Source organism: Monodelphis domestica, chromosome 4, assembly GCF_027887165.1.
Source record: "Monodelphis domestica isolate mMonDom1 chromosome 4, mMonDom1.pri, whole genome shotgun sequence".
Lineage (NCBI taxonomy): Eukaryota > Metazoa > Chordata > Mammalia > Didelphimorphia > Didelphidae > Monodelphis > Monodelphis domestica.
In genome coordinates, this window is record NC_077230.1 from 11,866,109 (window position 1) to 11,874,288 (window position 8,180).

The window sequence follows — 8,180 nt, forward strand, 5'->3', positions numbered from 1 at the left end:
ATTTAAGGGTTATGGTGATGTGGAATCAGATCAGGCACCCTCCTCCCTTCTCCCTCCCCCATCAGTCAGTTTCTTCTATTGTTGACAACTGGAAATCAGATCTGAGTGAGTTTTCTAATATAACTGATATTCACTCTTTGAATAGTTGGAACAAGGGGTTTATTTAAGGAAAGGGGGAGGAAAAGGAAATTGGATTGGGAGAGAGGGTTTAGGGTATTCCTGATCTTAAAATAATCCTAAATTAAAAAATAATATTGTAGAGTCTTGAATCAGGAATGTGGCTAACACGGTTGAGGATCTTTAAGTCACTTTCTGATATAGAAGGGAGAATCAGTAAGAAAAGGATCTTCTCCAGTCTTTACTCCTTCCTGTCTCAGGAGAAAGAGAGAGCTCCAACAGTTTGGATGCCTCCCTTCCACAGTCTCCTTCTGGTCACATTATTTTCCGGAATGCTCCTTGATTGACAGCTTCTGCAAACCATACTACTTTGGCTTTATTGCGGGTTTTCTCCAATTTTCTCATTCACAATGTACACATATTTATGTCTTGGCATTTCATCCTATACAGTTTGTCACTGTTCCCTCTAAGTGTAATTCTTCTATTTATACAGGTGATAATAACAATTTTTAAGAGTTACCAATATCCTCTTTTCTTATAGGGATACATATCATTTTAAATTATTGGGTTCCATAAAAAAGGTTTGCTTTGTTTTTTGTTGTTCGTTTGTTTTTCTTTTTTCCACTTTTCTTATTTACCCTTTGATGATTCTCTTGGGTCCTGTGTTTGGGCATCAAATTTTCTGTTCAGGTCTGGTCTTTTCTTTACAAATGCTTGGAATTCTTCTATTTTATTAAATGACCATACTTTCCCCTGTAAGAATATAGTCAGTTTTGCTGGGATTATTCGTTGTAGACCTAGTTCCCTTGCTTTCTGGAATATCATATTTCATACCTTTCAGTCCTTGAGTGTAGATGCAGCCAGATTCTCTGTTATCCTCACTGTAGTTCCATGGTATCTGAATGACTTCTTCTTAGCAGCTTGTAATATTTTTTCCTTGGTCTGGTAGTTCTTGAATGTTGGCTATAATATTCTTGGGTGTTGTCAGTTGGGGATTAAGTACAGGAGGTGATCTGTGGATTCTTTCAATCTCCACTTTTCCTTCTTGTTCTAGAATATTGGGGCAGTTTTCTTGGATAATTTCCTGTAGGGTGATGTTCAGGCTTTTTTGTTTGTCATGGTCTTCCAGTAGTCCAGTGATTCTTAAGTTGTCTCTCTTGGAATGATTTTCTAAATCTTCTGTTTTGTGAATGAGGTGTTTCATATTTTCCTCAATTTTTTCATTCTTTTGGTTTTGGTTTATAGTTTTCTGCTATCTTGTGATTTTGCTTGCTTCTAATTGCAGTATTCTGGTTTTAAAAGACTGAATCTCATCCCTGGCTTTTTAGCCATCCTCCTTCTGGTCTGATTTTCATTGGAGGCATCTTTCATCTTCTTTGCCTCATTTTCAAGCTGATTAATTTTGGCTTTCAAGACACTATTTTCTGTTTCCAGATGACTTATCTTGCTTTTAAGGTTCTTTTCCCAGTTGTCTTCAGCCTCTCTTAATTGTGTTTTGAATTGTATTTTGAGTTCCTCCAGAGCATGTGTCCAATTTGTTGGAGTTTCTGTGTTTTTGCTTCATGTTCCTTGATCTTCCTCTGTTACATTTGCTCTTTGTTCATTGCCTGGATAGAAGCTTTCAATTGTAATTTCTTTTTTCTTTTTCTGTTGTTTGTTCATATTTGCCCCTTCTTTTCCCTCTGTAGTTGCTTGTATTCTTGGTCCTCTCATTATGCTGGATCTGTGGGTTTGGACTTTTCTGTCAACCTTCACCCTTGGAGCTTAGCAAGGCTCTCAGAGCAGTCTGTGGGGGAGGGGAGTTGGAGCTTGAGTTTCCCTGTGCTCTGAAGGCTTGATGAGATTAATCTCAGCTGAGTTGAACTTGCAGTGCTGGATGTGCCCTGAGTCCAAAACCTCAGAAAAGGGTGGGGGGATATGGAATGTCATCAGCTGTAACTAGGCTGCCTGCTCTGTGCTTCTTCTCCAGCTGCTTCCCCACTGCCTATGTTCAAAGCCCTGAGTCTGGCACAAGGTACTCCCTCCAGACTAGTGCCCTTGCCTGCCTAGAGATTCCAGCCACTGCTGGAGGCTCAGAACTGTAGGAGGGGGAGGGGCCCTGGACCCTTTCTTCTTCCTTCTCACTAAACCCAAGTGTTCTCGAATTCAGGCTTTTGGGGAGCATACCTTTGAAGTTGAGTCCATCAGGAGGGTTCCTTGGCTCTGTCCTGTTGTTAGGCTTGGTTTTCAGTCTCCTAGGAGCATTTGGTTTTTAATCGGTAAGGAAGGATTTTCAGAGGTCTGAACATTTGCCATCTTGACTCTATCTCCAATAAACTTTTTAAATAACCAAAGGAGTGGAAATTGTCTACCACATTTGTGGTCCTTCAAAGTGTGATTTCACTGTACTTCGCATATTTCAGAGGACAGGTGGTAACAGATATGATCCCTATGCTTTTGGGTTACCCTTGCTTTTTCCATTCCCTCTGCTTTCATACCCCTCCACTCAACCTTTAATATAAATAGAACATGGGTTGCTTGGTCTAGAACTGGGCGAAGCAAAATATGGGTCACTTTCAAGACCTCTTATATTGAATTGCTCTAACAGCAACGTCTTACAGATTTTAATGCAGCCTTTATAAATGAACAAACTGGCCTATTAATGGCTTTTAACATTTTGGTATAGTCAGTAGGATATGAAAAATGTTTTCTATCATAAAATATGCCAAAACTAGCACTTAGGGAAGAAAATTCATTTCAAGCTTCTGAGTATAAGTTGTACAATTTAAAAAAGATGTAATCAAAATAATTTGGTTAATGGAAAGAACACTAATCTTATAGTAAGATCACCTGGGTTCACGTTCTAGCTATTTACTATCCGTCTATCAGCAAGCATTTCTGAAGTGGTGAGGATACAAAGAAAAAAGCAACAACAAAAAATTCCTATCCTCAAGGAGGTTACAATGTAATGGGGGAAACAATATAAATATATACATATATAAACACACACACACACACACACATATATAAAACAGTACCTCTAGGATCAATAGATAATACATAGGAGGAAACATTAAAGGGATCAAATCCCACTGTGGACCTCAGAAGTCATACAGGGTCTCCTCTACTTAAAAAGGAATCCATTCCAAAAATCTCCCGCAAGTGGTGATCAGGTTTTTGCTTCAAGAACTTCAGTAGGGAAAAACCCAGGCCCTTCTACATTAAATCAACTCCTCCTTTTTCACGGATCTAATTCAATCAGTTAGGATGCTGGGATCCAGGGTTTCAAAAAGGATGTTAGAGGTCATTTAGGACAGCACCTTTATTTTATATGTTAATTGTTTTTTTTTTAACCCTTATCTTCTGTCTTAGAATCATTACTGTGTATTGGCTCCAAGGCAGAAGAGTGATAAGGACCAGGCAAAGTGAGTTAAGTGACTTGCCCAGGGTCACACAGCTAGGAAGTGTCTGAGGCCAGATTTGAATCTAAGACCTCTTGTCTCTAGGTCTGGCTCTCAATCCACTGAGCCACCCAGCTACCCCAATGAGTTTTCTTTATAATTACTTATGTTTTTCTTTACATCATGCAAAAACTTGCCTCTCTGGAGCGTTTACCACTGCTAGTTTTTTCCTTTAGGGTAGTTCTTCAAATATTTATACATTTATCATTTCTCTCCATCTCCCTTCTTCTCTATTCCGCCATAAACATTTGAGACTTCTTCAACTGTTTGTCATGTAGCATGTTCTGTTCTCTCAACAGAAGCTTAATGGCATAGTGGATATAGCACTGAGCCTGGAATCATAAAGACCTGAGTTCAAACTTAACCACTTACTAGTGGTGTGATCTTAGGCAAGTCACTTAACTTCTGCCTCAGTTTTTTCATCTGTAAAATGGAGATAGTATTTACTTTGTATGGTTGTTATGAAGATCAAGTGAGAATCACTGAAAAGCTCTTAGCACAGTGCCTGTCTCATAGTAAGTACTATATAAAATTAATGCTAGCTATTATTTTTTTTAGTAGTTTTTTGGAACATTTTTATTTTTCATATAGCTATTGTTAGCTTGGATTTCTTCTTTTGAGAACTATTGTTCACATCAATTTTTGGGTCACAATTTATTTTTATTTTTAAATATACATATATATAATTTGCAACACAATAGTAATATTTATGTAATTTGTCATAAATACATAATAAATTATAATAAATATGTTTATTCAAAAGAAACACATTTTTACATTAATTATGGTCAAAAATCTATCTCATTCCTTTTTCTTTCTTTCCTTCCACTCTCCCAAAGAAGGCAGATAATATGATATAGGTTGTACATACATTATCATATAACACATCTCTTTAAAAAATATGGAATAGCCTGTATTTGAGCCAATTTCTCACATATTTTGGATACTATAACTTTATCTGATATAATTCACATTTCCCTTTGGAAGTTTTTTTTTGTTTTTTTGTTTTTTTTTTTTGTTTATGGTGTGAGATATTATAAACTCCCTTTACCAATGTAGGTCAGCAACTTTTATTCACATTATTACCTTTAATAGCTGGCCTAGAAATAATTATAGTTATAGGTTAAGTAATGTGCTCATGGTCTGATACTTTCTCAGAAAAGAAGTTTGGAACCCAGGTCTTTCTGACTTAGAGGCCATCTTTTAATTTTCCATTTCATGCTCACTAGCTTGGATATTAGATTTTTTGTGAGAGAAATTTGTGGCAAAGTTGTTCTTCCAGTTAAAAATTTCCCTAATTCTAGAAATTGATTCCAACTTTATGTAATCAAAAGTATTCATTTTATCTTTTATAATCATCTCAATATTTTGTTTGCACAAGAATTTTTGCCCTTGTACATAGTTGTAAAAGGTATCTCTTATCTTTCTACTCTAATACATTAATGATCGTGTATTTGGTTGATGCTTAATTTAGAATATGGCATGAGATATTGGGAAAAAAAACCTAATTTCTGCCACATTGCTTTCCAATTTTCCCATCAGTTTTTGTCACGTAGGAATATTTCTCCAGTGGTCAGGATCTTTGGGTTCATCAAACACTATTTGTACTGCCATGTTAGGTTGTTTCTAGGCAGTTGTGTGCTGGAGCTAGCTCAGTTAGATTTCCCGAGCAAGCCTTCACATCTACATTTAAGATTGATGAAAGCTACAAATCAAAGTTTGATTTATTTTTTTGTTGTTGATTTTCTAGACTTAAAAGAATGATGGAGATAAAATTTTACAGTGTGTTACGTATACTTCCCACTGAAATCACCCCCAACCCTGAGTCAATGGTTAAACATTTACCAGCAGCATCTTCCAACTCTTACTTACCTAATCTGTTATTTTGATCAATTAAAAAATTTTTGTAATTGGTACCCCAATTTTTTTGATTATTACTGTTTTGTAGTACTGCTTGCCTGAGATCTCATAGGCCCCTTTCCTTCCCACTTTTTCCTGATTAAATTCCTTTTGTGATTCTTGACCTTTCATTATTTTGTCTAATTTTATAAAATAACCCTTTTGTTGTTTGAGTGGTATGACATTAAATCTGTAAATTAATTTATGTAATATTATCATTTTTATTAAGTTAACCTAGCCTAACCATAAGCAATGAAGTATCTTTCTAGCCATTTGTCTTTATTTCAATAAATAGTTGTATTCATAAAAGTCATATTTGTTCTGTAGTTTGGCTTTAGGCTCTTGAAGACTTAGCCAGCACAGTAAAAGCTATGGTAGATCACATCATATACATTTCGTCTAAGGGCTAGACTAGCTAAATTCAGAAAGGCTCACTATCAGACTTGATAATCAGGTAATTGTACGTGGCTCCTTCGACAACATTTCTCTTGCTATTCTGACTCTAAATCTGGAAGTAAAATGAGATCAGAAGAGCCCAAGAGTTTAGCTATTACTGCTTCTGTAGAGGAATTAGAAGAATGGAAATGAAAATAAAAACAAGATAAAAGAAGGGTTGGGGAAGAGTAAGGGACGGGTGGAGGAAATCTTCTATGTAGAAAACTCCTTTTTGTCCCCAGATACTGTTTGGGATTGAAGTCATTTGGTTCCCTTTTCCAGATGCTAGCATTCAAACCAGTAAATGGATAGATTTATGCAGGTCTGTCTAATGATGGAACCCAGAACTAGCAAATATATCATCTACCCTTTATCCTCCAATGGTGACTGAGCTCAAGGAAGTCATCCAAGAGATTTTATTATTGTCACTAGATGTTAGAGAACATATGCTGCATTTGTACTTAAAATTCATTTTTGGGGGAAGGGCTTTATTTTTTTGCCCTTTTATCACAAGTTTAAGATTATTAAGATTTCCTCCTTTCCTTTCCTCTCCTCTCCTCTCCTCTCCTCTCCTCTCCTCTCCTCTCCTCTCCTCTCCTCTCCTCTCCTCTCCTCTCCTCTCCTCTCCTCTCCTCTCCTCTCCTCTCCTCTCCTCTCCTCTCCTCTCCTCTCCTCTGCTCTCCTCTGCTCTCCTCTGCTCTCCTCTCCTCTCCTCTGCTCTCCTCTCCTCTGCTCTCCTCTCCTCTCCTCTCCTCTCCCCTCTCCTCTCCTCTCCTCTCCTCTGCTCTCCTCTGCTCTCCTCTCCTCTGCTCTCCTCTCCTCTCCTCTCCTCTCCTCTGCTCTCCTCTGCTCTCCTCTCCTCTCCTCTCCTCTCCTCTGCTCTCCTCTGCTCTCCTCTCCTCTGCTCTGCTCTCCTCTCCTCTCCTCTCCTCTCCTCTCCTCTCCTCTCCTCTCTCCTCTCCTCTCCTCTGCTCTCCTCTGCTCTCCTCTCCTCTCCTCTCCTCTCCTCTCCTCTCCTCTCCTCTCCTCTCTCCTCTCCTCTCCTCTCCTCTCCTCTCCTCTCTCCTCTCCTCTGCTCTCCTCTCTCCTCTCCTCTCCTCTCCTCTCTCCTCTCCTCTCCTCTCCTCTGCTCTCCTCTCCTCTCCTCTCCTCTCCTCTCCTCTCTCCTCTCCTCTCCTCTCCTCTCCTCTCCTCTCCTCTCTCCTCTCCTCTCCTCTCCTCTCCTCTCTCCTCTCCTCTCTCCTCTCCTCTCCTCTCCTCTCCTCTCCTCTCCTCTCCTCTCCTCTCCTCTCCTCTCCTCTCCTCTCCTCTCCTCTCCTCTCCTCTCCTCTGCTCTCCTCTCCTCTCCTCTCTCCTCTCCTCTCCTCTCCTCTCCTCTCCTCTCCTCTCCTCTCCTCTCCTCTCCTCTGCTCTCCTCTCCTCTCCTCTCCTCTCCTCTGCTCTCCTCTCCTCTCCTCTCCTCTCCTCTCCTCTGCTCTCCTCTCCTCTCCTCTCCTCTCCTCTCTCCTCTCCTCTCCTCTCCTCTCCTCTCCTCTCCTTTCTCCTCTCCTCTCCTCTCCTCTCTTCTCCTCTCCTCTCCTCTCCTCTCCTCTCCTCTCCTCTCCTCTCCTCTCCTCTCCTCTCCTCTCCTCTCCTCTCCTCTCCTCTCCTCTCCTCTCCTCTCCTCTCCTCTCCTCTCCTCTCCTCTCTCCTCTCCTCTCCTCTCCTCTCCTCTGCTCTCCTCTCCTCTCCTCTCCTCTCCTCTCCTCTCCTCTCCTCTCCTCTCCTCTCCTCTCCTCTCCTCTCCTCTCTCCTCTCCTCTCCTCTCCTCTCCTCTCCTCTCCTCTCCTCTCCTCTCCTCTCTCCTCTCCTGTCCTCTCCTGTCCTCTCCTGTCCTCTCCTGTCCTCTCCTCTCCTCTCCTCTCCTCTCCTCTCCTCTCCTCTCCTCTCCTCTCCTCTCCTCTCCTCTCTCCTCTCCTGTCCTCTCCTCTCCTCTCCTGTCCTCTCCTCTCCTCTCCTCTCCTGTCCTCTCCTCTCCTCTCCTCTCCTCTCCTCTCCTCTCCTCTCCTCTCCTCTCCTCTCCTCTCCTCTCCTCTCTCCTCTCCTCTCCTCTCCTCTCCTCTCCTCTCCTCTCCTCTGCTCTCCTCTCCTCTCCTCTCCTCTCCTCTCCTCTCCTCTCCTCTCCTCTCCTCTCCTCTCCTCTCTCCTCTCCTCTCCTCTCCTCTCCTCTCCTCTCCTCTCTCCTCTCCTGTCCTCTCCTGTCCTCTCCTGTCCTCTCCTGTCCTCTCCTCTCCTCTCCTCTCCTCTCCT